We start from the raw sequence: 24,149 nt of genomic DNA on the forward strand, positions 1-24,149 counted from the left end.
TTAAATAATTAACTATTATTTAATTTTTGACGCTTAAACTATTAGACATTTAATAAATTTAAATGCATGTCGGATTAATTGTATTGCTCTACACTTGAGAATAATTGTATTTCATAGTAGTATAAATTTATCTCTACTTTAATATTCATGTCAAAATTAATTGAAATGAAATACAGAGTTCGTCAATTAATTTTCTGTTCTTTCAGTAATATTAAAAAAAGTCAAATCTTATTTGTTTTTAAATAAGTTTACTTTATGAGTATTTTACCATAATAATAAAATTATTTAATGATTTATTAATGTAAATGTGTTTAATTATTCTCGTTTTGAGAATGATATGTTATTTCATAATACATTATAATATAGCAAAAAATAATATATTACTTCCTAGTGAAAATCAATGTCGTTTCATCATTTTTAATAGCACATCATTTTGCAATTTTCTTTAATATCTATTTAACAAACTACATTTAATTAAGTTTCTCTTAAGTTAAAATGTAAAGAAATAACAATTTGTCATAGTTGGTATATCGCGTGAAATATATAACAAGTAACTACCTACCTACCTACCTGCAGGAATTTATATTTTGTAGGTATTTTATATGAACTAATATCATATATTATGTCTCCATTAAATTATATGCTTTGAAAATCCATTGTATTTCGCATAGTGCATAAATTATAGTTCTCTAAACTATATTCTTGTAGATTAGTAACAAAATAAACGATAATTAATATCTAAATTTGCGACTTAAATGTTCCCAACTCAACTGTATGTATTATTTACACAATAGGGATAGACATATAATTCATTACATTATTATAAAATGGAATAAATCAGAAACATAGTCGCTATATTGATTTCATATTGTTAACGTTCAGTACGTATTTCATAGAACCACATCCAGTGGTAGACGCGCGCTAAAAAGGATTCGTTCAAGGAAAGAACGTCAAAAATATTGGCAACCAAAACACCACCGCCATTCGTATGTCACAGTGACAGTGCGATAATTGAATTACGGTCGGCGGCGATCGTTGCCAAACCATAGAGACCTCTCGCCCGGTCCATCTATTTTTTCTCGATAACAATACGTAATAATATAATATCAGCGCGTGCTTTCAAACGTTCAAGCCCGACCGACCGCCACAAATTTCATCACCACCGAAACGACGGCGACAAAACCTACCTAGGGATATCGGTTGGAATCTGTCGGGTGATTGGTGTGGCGGAGAGGAGCAGCCAGGGCCCATGGGATTCGAAACGGAAATTCCGACGTTATCCCCAATTCGGTTTCCGGCATTACACGCGACAGTGACCTCAAAATTTAGCCACTACCCGCTGCATTGAAACAGTGGTTTTACTTGCCCGTACCCTACCGCAGTCGTCTTCAGCGGTGTTGTTCTCCTCGTCCGATCGTCGTGTCACGATACCCGATCCTGAAAACCGATAACCAGGTACAGGTTACGTAGGTACATCGATGGTCGAACCGATAAATCGGTGATGCGTATATTATTACATTGTGTCCTGTATAATACCAGCTACTATGTATACGGTAGCGGCAGTTACACCCACACGTTGGCTGGCCTGAGGCCACCGAGCGCCAGGTGACGACAGCGTATCGACGGCACCTCGCGCGATGGTTTAACCGAGTTTTGTCGTTTCGTATCTTTTCCTGAACGGCACAACACACAGTCAGGTGTTCGACACTCAGGCACAGGTGGTGTGTGTATGCGTGTGGAGGGCGGGAGTAGACATTTTCGTTAGACCTTTGTCCACCCTCTGTTCGCACACGCTTTCGTTACAATGATTCATCGTCGCTGCCGACCCGAATCGCTATTATTCAACGTGTATTACATAACACGACAACCATCGAGGTCCCTGTCGACTAAGGGTGAGCAAAGTATATCCTTTTTTTTTTTTTCTGTTTTTTTTGTTTTCATTTTTGAGATGCAAGAACAATCGCCAACAGCGTTGATCTTCCACACCCCTCACCACCGGCAGGATATATCGATGTGAAAACAAATGGGCATGATTATATAAAAAAAATAACTAAAACAACAACAACGCAACTTCTGAAGGTCAAAAACCTATCTCTGCCAAAAATTGATACTTGACTATATACAAAATAAAAAGCGTGTTGACATTTATATTAGGTAACGGGTTCGAAAAAGGATGTAGTAGGATGTACCTAATGGTTTTTATAAGTGTTTTGTATTTGTTGTTGGTATATAAAAAAACCATTAAACTTTAATTTATTAAAAATTCATCATTTTTTCAATAAACATTTTATTTTATGGAAATTATTCATGGAAATTTTGTGTGAGATAATTTACAAAAGTATAAATAATAACTAAAAATTATCTTCAAACGTTGAAGCTAAAAATGTTATAATTTTCATAATATTTTAAACATTAAAATAGATATCATTACATGAACCGTTTAATCTGTAAACAATTCATACTTCTAGACAGAAAAACAAGTTGAATAAGATGTGTCATAAACTATCAAATAAATCGATTTTAGTATGAAAACAACTTACTATAATTAAAGACCAATAAACATAGTTTTCTGGAGGGCGTTTGAGTGCTTTTAATCTTGTTTAAATAATAGTTATGACAGTTATATGGAATTCAAAGTTTATTATAAGAGTTTATATATTGTGCTTTGGGTTTTTTTGTTATATAATTTAACTGTTTCAAAACGTTCTCAAAAGTAATTTATTTATTTTTTAAGTTTTTAAGTCTTTAAATTTGTATTTTAATTTTTGTATTTTGATTATTAATAAAATATTCAATATATTGTCATCAATTCATTAAATATAAATAAATTTATATTGCTAATGATCATGAAAACCTTAGAGTTCTGATAACCAAATACTTAAAAGTCTGTGGAATGATTTGGGTTGAAGAATTTTGTTAAACATCGTCCACTTTGATGCGGAATTTCCAACTTTGCATTCCACTTATTACATAATTGAACTATTACGGTATGAAGTAATTTTATTTATTTATTTAAAATGTATAGTTATTTAGTGGAATTATTTGTAAACTAGATACATTTTATTATTTGAATTCCTTTTATAACTACACATATCATATATTAGCCATATTATATAGGAATTTTCCGTATATATATAAATAAAATAAAGCAAAATAAAATATATGACAGCATTTTTATGTGTAAGCTTAATAGGACGTAACACTGTCATTTTTTGTCTCTGTCGTACAAATTCGTAACATAGAAAATTTACGCTCAGCAGATCACGTGTAGCTTCGTCAGTCGTTTTTTTAATTAGATAATTCACCATGAATGAAAATTGATGATAAGAACATTATCTGTGTTTGTATATGGGGTTTTTTTTTTTACAATAGTTCAATTTTTCAGCAAGTTTTGTGTATGTAACGAAGCGTAAATTAAAAATGCTTGTAACTCACTTAATAAATGAATTATTGTAAAAAATTACAGACTAAGAAAACGTCTTTACCATCATGTTTCATAAATCATAATATGTCAATTCACTCTAATTTTTAACCTAATTAAGCTATACGTAATCCGCTGAACGTTAATTTACTATTTTACGCACTTGTAAGTCAACAAATTCCAGTGCTACTTCATAAAAATCATACTAATTTCTATCAATAAGAAATATTCTATAGGTAAATAAATAGAAAAAATAATCATATAACTAAACTTTATAATATATATATGTATATATACTTTTTTTTTGTAGAGTAAATTCCGTTAATTTTTTGAAAATGTATAATCTATAAAATAAATGGTACAATAGAAAAAAAAACGGGTAAGTGGATGTCGCTCTGCTGTACATTAGATGGTGGGGTGGGGACCTCTGACTAGGGTATGTTAGATTTGAATGCAATGATAGATATCATTATATACGAAAAACGATTCTGAACGGAGATGATTTGTCAGTCTATGATATATTATATTTAAACATTACCATATATTCTATTTTGAAATAAATATATTATTTTTCAATTAGGACGTATTTTGAATAAGGCATGGTTAATCAGTTTTTCCAAAAAACATTGCATGTAGTTATCATAATTCATAATACCTTATATTATCATAGATATACAATATACATATACCTGATTTCATAAAAATTTAAAACTCAAACGCTCAAAACATTTTTCCTATAATGACGCTTCAAATTTTCTGTATAGCTAATTGAAGAAAAACTTATGGAAAACTTAGTGATGTATTTTTAATCCTTAGTTATAAACAAAAATGTTTATGATTTTTCAACTTCAAAATAATTTGCAAATATTCATGATTTTGACGAATTTTCGTCAATATTTGAACTTCAAATGCTAATAAAAAAAAAATTGTGCCTTTGTATTCTTATAATTTTTTACTATATATATATATATATTATTTGCATTGAACTAAAAAGTGGTCACTTTACTGATTAGATATAAAAGGATAATAGAAAATAGATATTTTGATAAAATATTGTATAGTTATTTACGACTGTATCCCATTTATTAAAATCTATTCTGTCATAATATTATAATTTTATTCAGACAATAAATACACTCAATAGTTTACGTTTTTGAAATACTTCAAATACTATTTTATGATTTTTCCGTGCATAATTATTATCATTCGATATTAAAAATTCAACTACTCCATCAGATAATTATAGCAAAAAGATTTTATTAAAATCCATTATTTCATTATTCAATTGGAAATAATGGATAATATGTCTGACATAAATAACTAAAGATAATTTTAAAAAATAAAACAGAATTTAGGAAAAATGTATAATTAATATTGTTCTTTGTTATACAACCACTTGTAATATTATCACCTATGACATAGTATGTTAAACGTTACAATTAATATAACCATACACTGTTTTTACAAACAATATTAAAATTTTTATACCGAATAATCAATCAGTTTAAATTATCACAATAAGCTTAAGTCCGTAATAAGATAATCAATTTTAATCATAGTAATCACAAACATATTAATCATATACTTATATTATAATAGTCACATAGTTATACTATAGTCTTTGTGTCTATAAATTTCGATTTCATATGCTGTGACATCTAAAATGTAATATTAAGTAAGTAGTGCAACAATGCAAAATACTTCAGTAAGTATGTTTTCTTTTGTCTAGTTTAAAAGTGTTGTTTATAGTTTTTTCTTTGATCGAAAGGCTATTATTTTTTTGCTTTTGATATTCCTTTACCTCACACTGAGGAAAACCACATAGAATTTCTATGAGAGGTTTTGAACCTTTAGGTGGTTTACGTTTATAAATTAACCTTTTCGAGACTATAGAAGTTTTTACCGAATCGAATCGGACATGCTGGACATAAATTCGTACCTAGTACAAGAGTACTGCGGAAACAATCCGACCGGAAATTAAGGTAATCGAGTTTGGTAGGGAGTTTCTTTTTCGTATTTTCACAAACAACAGTTAGAAAGGGTGAAAATTAAGAATACCGTGGAGGAGGGGAAGTGACCATCAATTAAACCTTGCTTGCAGGCTCCGTAAATTTACAAGAGACAATAAATATACACCCAGAATATCTGATTCAGTGTCTCCCCCACCTCCACCGCTTTACATTATCCGAGTTAACATTTTCTCTCTCTTTTCACGGAGTGACGCCTTTTTTCCAGACTTGCCCCGAGGGAGTGATAATACGCACAAGTGACCGATAATGACCGTGTTTATTCATTATGTTATATGGGATCACACTGTTAAAATCCGCTAACAAAGCAAAAAAAAAAAAAAAACATTTAAAAAAAGAAAAGAGATGACAAGAATAAAAGTAGTTCTTTTGACGGTGTTAACTTGTTATTACCAAGAAAAAAGGGTAAGCGGATAGCGTAATCGATTTAACCACAAGGCCACAGACGACTGCAGACATATCGGGGGTGGATCGAAGTGACTTTTTGCACATCACTAAGTGCTCCCCATGGTGCTATTGACGCGGTTGATACCAATTAGACGATGATGATAAGTACAGAAGTGTTTGGAAATAAAACAAATTAAAAAAAAGTCTGTATGAACACTAAGAAACTTCTATTATATTATAAGATATCTCATAAGATCAAGTTCAATGAAGAATACATAAAATATTGTAATAAATATATAATATAATATTACAACATACTACCTATTACCTTTACAAAATATATAGGTACTTGAGTCAACAAATTTATACTAATTTTATTCAATTTAATTTATAAAAAGATTAATTTTAGAATGAATTTTTAATTGATTAACTAATTATTGAACATAATATATTTTAAACTAAATTATATATTATTATCTAATCCTTAAAAGTTATGTCGTTGTTTAGAATCATATATTTCTATTTTACATTGACATTATAATAAATAATGATTATGATAGTTAATAATGTGTCAGATTATATTATTGTGAGTTATAAAATTAATAAACAGTCATAGATCAAAGTTCTGGTAACATTATAAAGGTTGATAATAATTTATACTCGACGTACAATTGATAATTAAGTACAACACCTATTGAATAAACAAATGAAACTTTTGAAATAATACAGCCCAGTTATAACTTTATTAATAGGTAGTTTACATTATATAAATTTTTAAGTACTTAGGTATCAAGTCTTGGGGGTTGAATCTTTATGTTAATAACATTATGCAATAAGTTGTTGATTATTTTAAAGTAAAGATAAAGTTTTTTTCGCCATTAAAAGTAAAAATACATCAGCTATCACAAAACCATTTAAACTATAAATTTAAAATAATTTAATCAAATCCATTAAAACTTTTTACATTAAGATTATATGGTGGATATACTCGTAGTATTTGTTTAAGTAGACTATTATAATATTATATTCTAATAAATTGATAATTAACAACATCTTAGATTACCTAATTATTAGAGGTATTTGTTCATAATGGATATAATATGTTGACTAACCATGTTTGATTGAGACATATCTGGTACAATATTTAGTATAATGTAGGGAATTTACTGGATATTATAAAATTATCAAACTTGTTATAAGAGTAAAAAAAGTTTATCTTTCCCCACAAAACTTCATAAAACGATGTAATTATAATTGAATTGTTTTCGTTATATTATTTACGTCAGTCAATATTTTTAGATGACAGAAAACAAAATTAAAACTTGTTTTAAATTATATTTGTTACCGTTAACTAAATAATTATATTACAAACTTTGTGAGTATGGTAACAATATTTTAAAGATAACTATATTTTATATAAACTAAAATATTTGTTGATGAAATAAAGGTACATACGATAATTTCCTAGTTGAGATAATATAGCTTAAATAAAGTTACCCAATTATCTTTTTCAAAAAAATGATTTAGAAAATTAATAAATTAACATCGTATAAATGAGACTAGTAAAATTATTTAATACTATTATTATCTTGCAGTTATAAAATAATATTTTTACAGTTAACTTTATAATATTTATAAAATATTTTATGAAATTGATATTGAGAACTTGAACTTAAAATACAGATACTTAATCAAACCTATTTTCGTTTTTTTTTTGTTTTGTAAGTCTATTTCTTCTTTGTGTTATCAAAAAATAATATAATTCAATTTGAGATTTAGGTTTTTTTTATTTATATTTATAACCTATAAGTTTCCAAGCATAATAAAATAACTTCTACACATACACATGAACAAAACTTATTGATTATAATAAAAAATTCTGTTATTTTATTATGTTTTATAATGATAGGAACTAAAAAGTGAAAATACAAGCCATAAAAGTCCATTAAATATTTAAATTTGAAAGTTTTGGTTTTATTTTTCAGTTATGTAATATTTGTGAGCATCTAGCCATTGACAAGTAAACGTCAAAGATGAATTATAGTTTCAACTAAAACATAACAGCACTGAAAACTTTTCCATTTGTTACACCAACGGTGGAAAGCATTTGACGATTGTGCGTAGAAGACGTGAGCGTCACTATACGAGTATCTACTGTCATTGTATGTCCTTTCTTTGGTATAACCATTGTTAGGTTTGAATTTGACCTTAACCATCGGGGGTAAGTCTTAGTTATGATGGCACAGTGGAGGTGAATGGGTATGACGCAATTTTACGGTTGACTATACCACTGACGGTACTAGAGGAAGCAAGAGGGGGGATGGATCAGAATCCTTTCATTATTATTGGAGGTGAGCCCATTCCAGTTTCGTGACTTAAATACAACGTTCGAATTAACGGTATATATGCACCCAAAGCCACGTTACTTTCTTGAGTATTCCAATAGCCTTCCGATGTTGCTATGAATGGGGCTTATACCCCTTTACTACCAACACTGCCAGTTTATTACCACCATCATTAATATTACCAGACCGGAAATTTAATTTCGATTATTGCTCCAGCTATAACTTCCATATTGAAATAGAATATTGGCACGTGGGATGTTCAAAAATGTTACTCTCAAACCAGCACGTGGCCAGGATATGTTCGCAGTCTACAAAATGTAAATGTATGAAATACTTAGTGGATTTTGGGAAGGTTAGAATCCACAATTATATTGTAATTCTACTCATTGCTTGACATTCTATGCACCATACCCTTTTGAGATTACTTTTCAACCATTTTTTTTTTTTTTTTTTGGTGACAGAAACAGTTGGTTTTAATCTAACCGAAACTATAATATTGTAATTACATAAAATAGAAAAAAATAATAAGTCACTACAATTTAAATTTAACATTAAAACAAAAATAAATAATGTATCCACTAATGGACACATATTGAATAATTAATGTTAAATTTCTAATGTTTATATTAGTCATTACTGACTATTTTTTAAATCTTAACTAACTTAAAAATGATTTCATAAAAGAAAAATGAATAGATTTTATACTATTATGATGAACATATTTTAGTGAGACATATTTTTCCAATGGAATGACAATTTAATTAAGCTTTAAATTGTAAGGAATCTTGAGATGAAATATGATATCATATAAACACCTTATCAGAATGTTTGAGTTATAAATGTTATAATTAATTATAATATTTTATTATGTTGTGAGTTATTTATATGTAAAAAAATACAATTTTAAATAAATACTGTTTATAATGAAATATTTGTAATTTGAATAATTGATCAAATCTTATAAACAATTAAAACGATGATATTTTTTTGTTGAGAATCACATATAATATATATATATATATATTGTTTGATACACTGAATAGAGTGATTCTTCAGTCATGGTAATCTATTTTTTTTTCAGTAATACATTTATTCAATATCTGATTTAACTTGATTGAGTTTTTAATTATTAGACCATATTTTAAAATGTTTGATATTTTTTGCCCTAATTAAGAACCAAGTGTTCTTTAGTGAAACAAACTTTTGTAAATAAAATGAGAACCTCTCTCTCTATTCAATCTAAATGATTTAGTGGTAATCATTTTGATTATTGTAGTCAAAATTCGAACGAGTAGTTTTTTGTGTTATTTAAATTTATATTTGTGTAATACGGATGATTATAAATTTGAAAGTTAGGAGACTATGGTGATTTAAACATCTTAGCAATTAATATTTATCTATAAACAAAAATAATTTAAAAAAATAGTCCAAGTGTAATAAATACTAAGCCTAATATTGCATATACTTTGGGACCATATTTACGGACTAATACTCGTATCTTGAGCATAAACATTTTAATAAATAAGAAAATACTCGTTTGAATTTTGATTTTGAAATGTGTACATCAAAATGATGAAACAAATGTTCCTCTAAATAACTTACAGTAGGTAATAAGAGGTTCTTATTAAAAAAAAAATCCTGAATCACCATAGGTCACTCCTTAAATAGTATCAATAAATGCAAGAACTTTAAAATAATATCTTTGAGTATATTTATATCTTCCAAAAATTAGAATTTAAGTAGATTTATTAGTAAAAGAAAAAATGGAGTAGCATACCATATGAATCATCCTGTATAATGACTAGTTAAATTTATAAAAGTTGGTTTATACTTTTAGGTAATTGTTATGAAATGTTATGGTTTATTTATGAAAACACTATTAAGACAGACATTTATTGTTTACCTTCTGAGCATAAATATAAGCATAGTCATATTTTATGATGCGTCGATAAAATTACAAATAAACACATTTTATGTATACATTACAATGTTTAAGAAGTGTTAATATTCATACAGTATTCAGATGGAACTCAAAAAATTTGAAATAACGAGAGGGAGATGTTATCTAATGTACTCATATTTTCCATCATTAGGTAGATACTAGATAGATATCAATATAATAATTAATAATGTCTTTAACATATATCAAGTTGTGTTAAAATAAATCAATTGTAAAAATTGCAATTTATCTGTACACAAAGGTTAAAAAAGTAAATATTAGATACTATACAGATAACTATATACAAGTAACAATAAGGTACATAATTAATTTACAAACAAATATATGTGAATTATATTTACAATAAATCAATCAGTCAATGACTTGAAAAATATATTAAATATCAGACATTGTTACGTATCAAAAAATGATAACTATCTTAAAATCATAATTTAATAATAAAAATAAACGTTAATTGACATTCAGGATCCCAGGTATTTTTGACAATAAATATTATTAATTAAATTTTTCATTCATACCTATTTAGTGGTAAGGTATTTTAGTTAAACTTTTTTAATTTTAAACAACACATTAATTATTATTCAATATTTTTTCAAATTAAATTAAAATAACTAATTTTATATGTTCCAAGTAAATACACATGAGTAGGTATTATTAAAATTTTCACTGTCTAAATGTATGGCCATATACGAGTACTGTCCTATTTTATACATATAGTTTCATTTTAAGCTTATAACAATATTATATCTAAATATTTTTACAGATTTTTTTGAGTAAAGTAATAAAACGATAAATAGTACAAATTTATAGTTTAATATTAGAGAAAATTTTAATTTTTAAATGTAACTTAAGCTATACGTATTTTCAATATTATAGTTATCATACAAATCTTGATGTGTAAACATTTCATAATTAGTTGAAAATTATGAAACTGAATATTTATTGCTTAATTTATTAGATATTTAGGAATAATAATCTATTTTTCAATTGTATGATTTCACTAAAGATTGAGTTTTGACGATATGGAGCTATAATTATTATTTTAACAAACTATATAATTTTACAATTTTTTTCTTTTCTCAAATTTTTGTACATTTTTTTTTTTGTTTATTTATCTATTCTAAGTTTTGAACAATTTTCTCCATCATATATTTGATGATAATATTTTCCAGGTAAAATTATTGTTTTCAATTTATTATACTCACTTTTAATCATAAGCTAACTATATCATGTCATTGAAAGTTATATTTAACATTATTATCAAAAATATATATGTTGAACCTTAATATTAAAAACGAAAGTTTGTAATTTAAAAAAAATTTAATTTGAAGACATTTTTCGTTTCAAAATGTAATGTCATCAATTATAAATTAGATACAATTTATAAACCTACTACTAAGAATAGAGTTACAAGCTAAAACAAAATAGTATTACAAACTTAAAGATAAAATAGTCAATCTATGACAATAAATTAATCAACTTTTCAAAAATTCTGTTGTTGAGGGTACGTCTTCTTTATCCATAAATGGTGTACAAACATTACCGTGTGATCATTTACATTTATTTGTGGATACACTTAATTTAAGTAAAAATAAAAAATAAAACTTTGCAAATTTACATTTCACATTATTCAATTACAAATTGGAAAATCTTAATAAACTTTAATCATTGGATATCTCTCTATAATTCGTAGGGAACTGCATTGATGAATATAAATAATTTCAACCACAACAGAGGAAGTTTTCATGTTCAACAATGAAGCATTATGATTTTTTTTTTTTTACATTTTTATTCCGTATAAATGTATAAACGCATCAACGTCATAATATTATTATGTTTCTTTATATTTTTATTTTTGACAGGCGTGATTTAGTTTTATTATGTTTTTAAATTGGATGTTTTTAGTTAAGAGGACGTCGAACCCACATGTTTTTTCTCCGTTTTACAAACTTACTACATACCAAACTTTCATTCAATAGTTTCAATAATGTGATGTTAGTTTTGATGTTTGAGTGAATTACCAATTATCAAACTGTTAGGTAAGAATATTATCTGTGTTCTCTCGATTTTAATTTTTAAATTAACGAGCATGTTAAGTATAAATATTCGAAAATGCTCATTCAAGTGCAATTCAGTCTAATATAAATGCTAACAGCATAGTTATAGTATTGGTTTATGGAACCTTCATAGTTTAAGTTTATGTTAATATTATGAACTAATATCTTAATGACATTAATTACGAATGTCATGCATTAAAATCATGATATATTTCTTATGTGCAATAACACGACATTCACCACTACACCATGAATACGTTCACATCAAATTATCAACCTAGCCGTTTCATTAAAAATAAATATTGCCTGCCAATATCTAATCAAATAGAATATATATTATTAACCAAATAACATATTTCAATTACTTCTGATTCAAGCCACTATCCTATATACAGGCACCTTAACCAGTTTTCACTACAGCAGAGATTTTTTTTTTTAATATTCCACAGGTCCATACAAGAATAGTAACTCTGTAATGGACAGCGATTAGGTAATATATATTCAGTGTTTGGTCAGTATCCATAATTGACGATAAGGAACTTTTGAAAGGCGAAAATGCCCTCAAAAATAATACAATTAAATACAATCTTCGCTTATTGCAAATATTTACGTACTCATATAATATAGTTATAGAATAATTTTCATCAATTTTCCCTGCCTTAGTATTTATCTTTCCAGCTTGCCCGGTCCAACTTAATTTTAATAAAATAACTACAATTTTTATCATAGATTGTATTTATTTATTCACTTTATTGATAACCTGGACACCCGGTATTCATAATTTTTAAGCTAGTAATATATCTTAACAGACACACACATCTATATATAACACATAACGTGCCGAATTGTTGACATCTCAATCCATGATTATCAATCCAAAAAGAAGAAAAATAATAGTTCCTACTCTCTACCACTATGCCTCGTATATAAAAATTTCACATATTTTATCAGATTACGACGCTGCGTGGCAGTTCTTTGGGTAGGTATTCAAAACTAAAAAAAAAAGAATTACGACTTCTTTATGTAAATTTCAATATTAATAAAAGCAATAATTTTATATTTATTAATTACTGTAAAAAAACTTTCTATGAATATTTTGTTACGTTTTTCATCTATAAACAAAATTACTATTACAAGGTATACAAAGTTTGAAATGAAACAATTCTGTTTTGGAAAATATGAACAAAAAATTATATTATACATTTTTGGTAAACATTTCAAGACTCTTCAGATTTGCTTTAATCGAAACCTGATTTCGTGTAAATATTTCTATTTTATACGGTTTGTTGTATGATTGTTCGTATGAATTTCGTACTATTTACTTCTAAATACTTATTTAGACTTTAAAACACCATAGAATTATGATAATCAAAATGATCATTGATGCATAATTTTTTCTACAAAACGCGGTGACACAAAACAAACACACAATATCATTATTAAATAAATACAATCTTTACTAAATACATCCCCTTAAAATATAAAATTAAATGTACCTAAATAAACTTGAGACATTGAAATTACGATGGTACGTTTTTTTTTCTTCTGAAAAATCAAATGTTTACAAAAGACGTAATATATACAAACATTTGTACATTTTTTTTTTGATAAAAATTCAAAAAAAGTTCTAAGTCCATATAACTTTCATGATCATATTATTTTTACTGATTTACTATTAAATATAAAAACATCAATTACAGTGAACCATTGACAATCATGAGATTCACTCAAAAATATTACATTCTTTATTTCTTAGTAATTAAATTTTGGATGAGAAAACTACCTAAAAGTGAAAAAAACATTAGGACTATACAACTTATTTTTGTAATTTAGTGACACTTTACTTGTATTATTATACTTTTATAGTTCGTCTAGAAAGTTTGGAATCATTTTAAAATATATAAAAAATATTACAACTTTTTTAATAGTTATATATTCATCTATTTACATAAAAACTCATGTAAGGGTCGAAAATTCTTTAAAGTTTATATAACAACAACTTATGGAATAACTAAAATTCTTATTAAATAAGTTCAGTACCTACGCATTGTATTGGTATATTAAGATTTTTTTTTTTTGTTAAAGGGGACAAATGCGTACTATTCTACTATATAGTAGTTGTCGATTATGTTTATATAATGGATAGCGTATTATGTTTAGATTGAATAATAATAAATCATAACATATGAAAACTATTCTGAGCGGAGACATTGTGTTATCAAATCATATTTGTATAAATAATCAAAATACATATCTCATTGCTATTAATAGTCTCAATATTTCTCTGTACCATTGTTTATTTAGTAGTAGTAAAAAAACTTGTTAAAAATGTGCTATTAAATGTTCGGTGTGAAAGTAATACTTTTATGAATTTCTAATAGAAAAATAATTCACGAATTTTCTAGAACTTTTATGAATTTCGTCAAAATTTGAACTTTAAATGCATATAAAAATAATTGTTCCTGTGTATCTTTGATATTTTTGATCTGCTATTAAAGTATTTTAAGAAGACTCTATAGTGTAAAATAACCATTTATTTTTATTTTCAATATTTTTGGTCTGGTTGTCGAGACACTTTCATAATCTATTGGGAATTTTCAATTTTAACCTCTCAATTGTATCAACTAGATTTACTTTTCACATACTGGTTGCAAAAATCACAGCACTCACTATCTCAAATGTTGGTGACTTAGACGAGTAAAAATAGATCATAATTGATATAATTCACAAGTCAAGAGACATTATAATAAACATTTATTTTTGAGGTCAATAGAAGTTTGGATTGATCATTACATATCCCAAGAAATAATTAGAATCAGCCTGGACGTAATTCTTTCTATCCACTTTTTGATCCCATCCATAATGTAACTGTATTAGTAAAATCAATCCGTAATATGCATATTAATTTGAATGTTAAAAATGTAATTTATTTGAATATTATATTCGTTTTTGGATTAAAGTATGTTTATTAATTATACTAGACTGATCAATGTTTTGTAAACACCTAGCGTGGATAACTACCTAGCGTGTATTGTGTTAGGCAAAATAATTTGGTTTATTTGAAATGTTTATTAATTTGTTTAAACAATTTTTGTATGACATTCAATATCAAATAGAATTGTATTTATAATTGGTTTTTTTTAATACGCATGGAAACATCGAATGGAAATAAATTGTTTCAAGGATTTGTTACAGTTGTATTATTATATTATGATAAATCAATTGTAAATTATCCAAATTAAAAGAGCAGGATGAAAAAAAAAATGATTCAAATAAAAAAAATTAAATAGTATTTACTGACTAAGTAATTTTAATGACCTTCAGAGAAAATTGAAGTAATATTAAATTTATAATATTCGTTTAATCCCACAAATATATTAATAAAACATAATATGTTTAAATTATATTAAACTGATTAAATACGCAAAAGTAAAAATTTTAAATTAAATTTTTTTTTTATATATATATATATATATATATAGGTATATGCATAAAATTTTATATTTTATATTAGCTTATTAATGGAAAAACATAGTAAGTTTGAATTCATCATCTACTTTCATAATTTAGCTTCAAATTGGATATTGAAAATAAACTTCAAAAGTCATACATTTTTATTGCTAGGTATTCAAAGATATTTTTAGATGTAAAAATATAAATAAACAATCATATAGTAATTAATCTTAGATCATTAATGGAGTAAATATCGTTATACATAGAAAGTGTAAGTATATATGTATATACTTCATTATAATTTAAAATTCTATCGTTTTACAAAATATAAAAGTTATAGTTATTTAGCCTTAATCAATGACTTATATTCTATTCAAATGATTTTATGATAGAATTATACTACCATTGGGTAGTTTCTAATATAAGTGTGGGAGTAGTGTTTAATTACACGAAGTACAATAACATAGTCCCCGTTTAACAACATTATCTTCATCCAAATACTAAATGAATATTGTTTTACATTGGTCTTTTAATCTAGAGTAATGTGATCTTACTATGGTGGTATAGAGTAACTATGCGCATGGAGTTATATGAAATGTAGTGGAAGACGATTCGGACTCGCGGAATTAATACGTTACACTCAAATGGGCATAAAAGACGCAAATTAAAGCAATATAGTTTGATAATCATTGGTTGGTTATTTTTTTGGAGGATTATTATATTAGGTATACAAAATACTCCAGCAATATTAGTCTAACAAGTTTAAATTCGTTTTGATTTTGATAAAAATAATACAAAATCTAATTAAATTATTTAGTCAAGTTAAAGTAAATTTTTAATTTAAATTAAAATATATATATTTTTTTTAAATAATTACGTTATTAATATAGAAAGTGGTTTTTATTTTAAATAAATAAAAACAGTTGTATTAATATCTGTTTATGATAATGGTTTCAAAAATTATGTTTGTTTACATATTGAATGCATGCTAATTTAAACAATGCCAGTGTACAATAATTTACACAACACACTTTTTACTAAATAGTTATAAAAGTAAAATGAGCCTTGAATTTGTACTTTTAATTTTTAAATCTTTAATATTTTAATTTCTCAATGAGTTTATGCATTTGTCTAGATATCCTTACATTTATTTTTCTTTGATTTAAAACTATTTTAACTATTTAAAAATTATAAAATAAATTATTAGTTATTTATTGGGTTAAATTTTGTAGGAAAATGTATTTAATATTTAAACGATATGCTATATTACCAAAATAAATTTCTAAGTAACATAACAAAATAACCAAAACATTTTATTAAGGAAATTATGTTTTTTGGAGAAAAAGGCTTGAAAGACTCTTGGAGAATTTGGTTAATATAATTTGAAATAATACATACTATTCAAGTTTTTATTTTTATTTTACGTGGTTAGCAAAATTTTTACAGCTTTCTGACACTAGTTTTTATTTTTTTATTGATTAAATTCATTTGATACACAAACTATTATATTATGCTTACTATTGGAATTATTTGAACCAAAAAGTATTTAGCAGTATAATTTATTAATAATTAACCTAAAATCTATGAGAGAAATAAATGGGTAATTAAATCTCTGTATATTTGTTTTTTTCATACAGATTTAACTTTAGGTAGCTTTAATCAAATGTTTCTTACTATTTTCTTGTATGAAACAACAATTTAAATAATTGTTAAATAATATAATATACGTTATGAACATTAATTCCCGTTAAGAGCAACATTTATCTTACTATTATAATAAACATTTGTACAATATAAATTGGTTATAGTCATGTAATACGATAAAATGTGTAATTTATTTAATTTTCCCTTATATATAAAAACACATAAAATGCTTAAATAAACAGATAAAATATTATGTATAAATATATGATAATTATTTTATTATTAATGTTGCATAAATAATCAAAGAAACTCATATGTAAAAATAAACTGAAAAATCGTTGCAATTTGTAAATGTCATATAGGACGGTATTCTTTTAATGATTTTTATAAGAAATATAGGTTATAACTTATAATATTAGATAGTTTTTCTTCATCAACTATGTCATTGCTAATTAACAAAAAACAATTTATCATGTGTAAAAACGAACAAATACTTATATTTAAAAAAATACTCATTTATTTATTTTTAATTGAAGTTAGATACATATTATTATTTTTAATTTATATCATTACCACAGTAAAAGGAAACGAATAGGGATTTCACTTGAAGATAACACAAAAAAAATTAATTGCTGGTTTTTATTTCAAATTAATATAAGTAAAATATGAAAAACACCAGAGTTTATGAGTAGCTCACGTCTTTTAGGGTTATAAAAAGGCGATAAAGGAAATAATAATAAAAGAGAAAAAACATTATTCAATAAACTGTAAAGGCGTAGAACTGAAAAGTTTTAACGGGGCGTTTCAACAGCGGCGACATGATTAAAAAAAAAAAATATGCATTTATATACGTCACAACAAAAAGAAAAGTAATACCTCAGTGTTTTTGAGGAGTTGTTTCCATTTCCCGGTAATGACTATGGTTTACACATCTGCTGTCTTTTGCACGCGTGAAATGATCAACGTTGCCGATGACGCCACCACCGTCACCGGTTTGGGAATAAAACAAATCAAGCATGACGTTTTCGACAACCAACTCCAGACCGTATGACGCCGAGAAACTCGGGAAAACCGTCGGGAAAGTTAAATAAAAATTTACGTATATTAACGAGGAAGCCGAGATTTTGTTTTGTTTCATTATTATCCCGAAGCTATTATTGCCAGCTTTTCGATCGACGTATGATTAATTCAAATCTGTCAATATGGGTAGCATGTATAGTGTGCGTATCCTCTCACCCTTGTAAGAGCAATACAAAAAAAAAAAATCAATCCTTTTATCATGTGGCTAATTGGTTTTAACCCAATCGTCCACCGGAAATCGCAGATTTCCATTTGTTCGCATTCGTACAATGGGATTTTGAATTTCATTGAGGATGATCTACGAGCTGAGTCAAGGAGAAATTGTCTGTTTTAAACTTTGGATTTACAAAAGCCTGGTCGGTTACAAACACATTATTTTATTTTATTTGAAATACTTCGCTTCAAATATTAAAAGTTAAACACCGTTGACATGATCAATTTTGAAATATTGTACGTCACGTTCGAAAAAAAACTGATAATTTGTTCTTGAAAATTATTTTTTAATTTTCAAAACACAATCAACAAAACCAGATGCGTACGTTTAAGTATTAAACATGTAAATATTCTAGTTTGTAATTTAACTGTAAACCATATATATATATATATTTTGTTCAGTTATAAATTTATAATTTATCTTTTTTTATAATGGCTTGGTCTTTAATTTAAAAAAAAAAAAAAGGTAACTGGGTTTAAATTCAAAACTGCAGGGTATTCAATTCATTGTTGAAAAGCTATCGAGTAACGATATAACTGAACAATATTTCTCATACCCAAAGTTATATTCTACGATATTTTCTATACTCCCATATTTTAAAATCTATGCAACATTATGTTTTCATTCTTTTGGCCCAGAAGATTTATGGTTCTTTTTAACACTGAACTGTGTTACATGACTTTTAAATATTTCATCGTCAGTAAAATTGTTATTTTTAAGTCATACGAGTCTACCTATAAGTTATGATCAAATAAAATTGCTAAAGTTAAATTGTATAAATATTTTTTTTCATTCTCTTTCTCTCTCTCTCTCTCTCTCTCTCTATATATATATATATATATATATTAATTCAATATTATAACTATAACATTCAATGAAATATAATATTGTAATAAAGTAAAATATTTTTAATACTCTCAAGTTTTCAAACGTAATACCTATAAGTTTAAATATTTTTATATTATTAGTAATAACATAGCTATTTTCATATATACAACACACACAACACAATACTACTATTTAATAAAATAACTAAATGGTATTTGAGACACATTAAAAATATATCGTAGACACCTAGTAGAAATATAATATAATATCATTATAGGTACAAGTAACAATAATATGGTCACTTGGCATATCATTAATATATGATACGTCGTTAGATGGATATCTTGTAGTTAGGTACCTACTTGAAGTTTATAGTTTATTGATTATTACAATCGGACTACCTAATTAAAGTGTAAATAAAGAGGTAATGCTGATTCTATAATTTTGAAGTTGAGTGTCAAACCAATGCCACCGCTGATGGCGTTTCCTATTCAGCGTGTTTAACCCTATTGTCCCAGTATAATATATCACATAACCTTCAATTTGTAACCATAAACCAATCAGCTTTTGTAATACAGGACTTTATATTTAATACATAACTTCTGAAAATTTAAAATAAATCTACAATACAATCATTAAAATAGGTTCTTGTTCTCGTTAATAATATTACACATCTTTGAATAAATTTACAATTCTAAGTATTTACGAGCTCAACAACTAATGTTTTTATTTTCTAAAACTAAAGATTGTGGTACAAGCCCTTATTTTCATCTGTGTCTTATTAGTTACCTCCTTTTTGTCTAGTATTAATATTATCCTAATCGTATTCCATCAACAAATTTAATTTTTGGCTGTCATTCGGTATTATCTACAAAATACTAAAAATATATATTTATATAATGTAACATATTATTCTTGGATAATAATATTTAATTTGTAAAATTAAATAGTTTTATTATTTTGTTAATAACGTATTTTTTTTTATATGCTTATTAATAATAAATTATTTAATTCTATTAAATTGAAATGTCAATTTTTTATGGATAGTTATTATTTAGGCTATATTATGCTACATGCATTTAGGTTAAAACGTTGTGTTTAATTCATTATTAGATAATAACGAAAATAAGAACAAATTGAAGAGACATCCTAGAAAATATTATATGAATAAATGTAACCTAATCACTAACTAATTTTTAAATCATTGTAAATTCAATACTCTTGTATAAATTTTTGTAAATTTTAATATGACATTTAATTTAAAATTTATCACAAGTTTAAGAAATAATAGTATCTACAAACAGTAATTTTGAACTTTAAATATTATGACCAATTACATTACAACAAACAAAATAACTATTACAGATTACTTTTATCATAATAATCCACACTATGTGTTTGTTCTCATGCATATTTTGTTAACAATATTACTATTCAAAATATTAACATAAATAAGCAATAAATAATTTATTCTAATTATAAGTAGAAATGAAACCATTAATTTAAATATAATTTAAGTTTTTATTTTATTTTATTGATTTATTTACTATAATTGTTATTAGTCATGTACTTATTATTATTTACATACTTGAGATACAAAAATTATTTTGCATAACAAGAAAACAATAGACATTTTTATTTTTTATTTGTGGTACAAATTATAATTTCAGTAAACGTATTTTTTTCATAATTTTTTTTTTTTTTGTAAAACTTTTTAAATTTTTATGTTATTCTTTGTACTTTTATTACTGTATCATTATATATATTATATTACTGTATAACTAATCATTGCAAATATTTTTTATTTGTTTTATGTGTTTTGAAATTATATTAGAATTTTTTAAACATTTATCATTCTTAATAATGCGTTGCGAGTCAAATGTTTATTAAAATTGAATTGTAACTAATGTTTATTATTTTTTTTACTCAGAACCTTAAAAAGTTCAGATTTTGAATAAAAATTCTAATTAATAACTATAATAATTGGCGTATGGTAATAATTTTATTCCTATTATTAATAGTAGCATATCATATCAATAAATTACATATTTAAATCAATACATGAAAATAAAATTTCAAATAAATAATGTATCATTATTTATATTTAAAAAAATTTAAAATATCCTTAGCAAAAAATTCAAAAATCAAATATACGAGTATTTATTTGCATCTACTTTAAATATCTAATAATATTAAAAGTATTTAAATAAAATAATGCTTATTAAATCTTGTAATGACATTTTTACCACACTTAGATTTTAGTTATGATAATTTTTTTTTTTAATTGCCTATTCTAGTTTAATAACAAATAAAATAAGATTTGCACCAAAAAAACATAAAATTAAATTAAGTATGTATAACCATAAAGTCATTATGTACATTAAATTAAACTTACGGTTCTTTAATCATGTTTAATTTGCATGCCAGAAATTTGTTTTACTAACCTGCACAAAAATATAGTATTTTGAATACTATTTTTGGCTAATTAAAATTAGAAATCTAAACTGAGATTCTCCAAAAAGTAATAATAAATGCTCATCGCGTCTCTTCAAGATTACTTTGCATAAGTCATTTTGTAAATATTCATCATATACGTATTTTAAAGGTATTTACACACTTTTCAAAGCAAATAAAAAATATTTTGTACAAAAATAATATTTCTTGGTGTTTTATATATGTTTATATATATTGAAATGCATGGTGGGATATACTCTCATGAAAAAAAAAAAACTTAAGTATACACATATATTCTTTAAGAAAACCACATTTCGTGAACAAGACTTTTGATATCAAGCTGGTTAAATGACAACGTGTGAATGTCCAAAACAAAATAAATGAAATGAAAAATGAAACACGTAGTCTTACCAGTAAAACCTAATATGAAACATAGTGAAGAAAATGAAACAGCGGCTGTCGCAAAATATATAATATGCCCATATTATATTGTTATGACGTTGTAAATTATATCCTGAAATCAGTATGGATACTCTTTACACCTCTTTTTTTAGTTAGTAATGTAATAAAATATTCTTGTAATTTTAAATAATTAAATTACATTACTAATTTAATATTTATGTTTACGCAATAACAAATGTATTTTTTTTTATTTGATATTATTTACATAATATGATTGTGATTCTTACTAACCACGTTTTTCCTAAAAAATGTTTTCAGACAAATGTAAAAATTCAATATAGTATAGTATAATATATAGTGATATACATTTGGTTCTCTTAAATTAAATCTATTATTTTTCTATTAGAATAGTATAAAACGAAGACAAATTTAAATGTAGTTTTCGAATTAAGGAACAATATTGCCAAATAATATAATTCCTCAAATATAATACATTTGGAATATTATAAACAATATGTTTTCAATCAATACATGGTCGGGGGTGATAAATATTTAAAAAATGAGTAATATAATTTTCTATCCGATATTTATAACTATTATTCAAAGAATTTTTCAGATTGAATGTACCTATATTAAGAATTAAGTAAGCAATATTTGGAGTAGTTATCCATATAAAATTGTAAATAAAACACATTCTAGTTAAAATATAATATATATTTAATATATAATAATTACAACAATATTTTTTTAAAGTCTGTTATGGTTATAACAACTTGTTATAATATTAATACAAATATTCATATTGATTATCATTAAGCAACTAATATTTAAATTATTTTTTTATTTTAAAGTTAAAATTTAAAGTTTTTTTTTTGTTTTATTGCAATGAATTAAAATATAATGTTAAATTTGTGAAAAATATATAAATATATAAATAACCTAACCTAAAAAAGCGAGTAAGTGGATATCGCTCTGCTGTATATTAGGGGGTGAAATGGACCTCTGACTAGGGTAGGTAAATTTGAATGCAATGATAGGTATAATTGTATACGAAAAACGATTCTGAACGGAGATGATTTGTCAGTCTAGGATATATTATATTTAAATATTGTCATATTATATTCTATTTTGAAACAAATATTTTATTTTTCAATTAGGAAGCATTTTTTATGGTTAATCAATTTTCCTAAAATCTTTTTATGTAGTTATCATAATTCATAATACCTTATATTATCATAGATATACATATACCTGGATTGAGAATAAATCATTATCGTTAAGATATTTCATAAAAATTTAAAACTCAAACGCTCAAAATATTTTTCCTATAATGACGCTTCAAATTTTCTCTATCTATAGCTACTTGAAGGAAAACTTATGGAAAGCTTAGTGTTGTATTTATAATCTTTAGTTAAAAACACAAACATTTTTATGATTTTTCAACTTATACTTCATATATTTCAACTAATAATTTGCAAATATTCATGGTTTTGACGAATTTTCGTCAATATTTGAACTTCAAATGCTGATAAAAAAAAATTTATCTTATGTATTCTTATAATTTTTTTAATCACTATAATAATAACTTATTAGGAATTTTGTATTAAATTTTCAAGTATTTTAAATGGGCCAAAAAAAATTATCGACACTTCCAAAAAATGTTTTCAGAAAAATTCAAAATTTCAGTTGTCTATGAATATCACAAAAAAAATCAAAATATTTTTAAAATTAAATCATATAAAGAAAATGCCAATCTAAATAACTGGTAAAATTTTCGAGTACCTACGACTTATATTTTTTGAATAATAACAAATATTAAAAATCGTTTGAGGATAAATCGTTATCGTTACGCTATTTCGTAACAATTTAAAATTCAA

The 24,149-nt window shown here is 25.1% G+C and overlaps 1 protein-coding gene across 2 annotated transcripts in view; it reads right to left on the reverse strand.

Moving 5' to 3' along the window:
- The window catches only part of LOC107169556 (lachesin-like), a 270,623-nt gene that overhangs the window by 159,041 nt on the left and 87,433 nt on the right, over positions 1-24,149 (reverse strand). The window lies entirely within an intron of this gene.

This window comes from Diuraphis noxia, unplaced genomic scaffold, assembly GCF_037042655.1.
Source record: "Diuraphis noxia isolate RWA-SAM2 unplaced genomic scaffold, SU_Dnox_SAM2 contig0004, whole genome shotgun sequence".
Lineage (NCBI taxonomy): Eukaryota > Metazoa > Arthropoda > Insecta > Hemiptera > Aphididae > Diuraphis > Diuraphis noxia.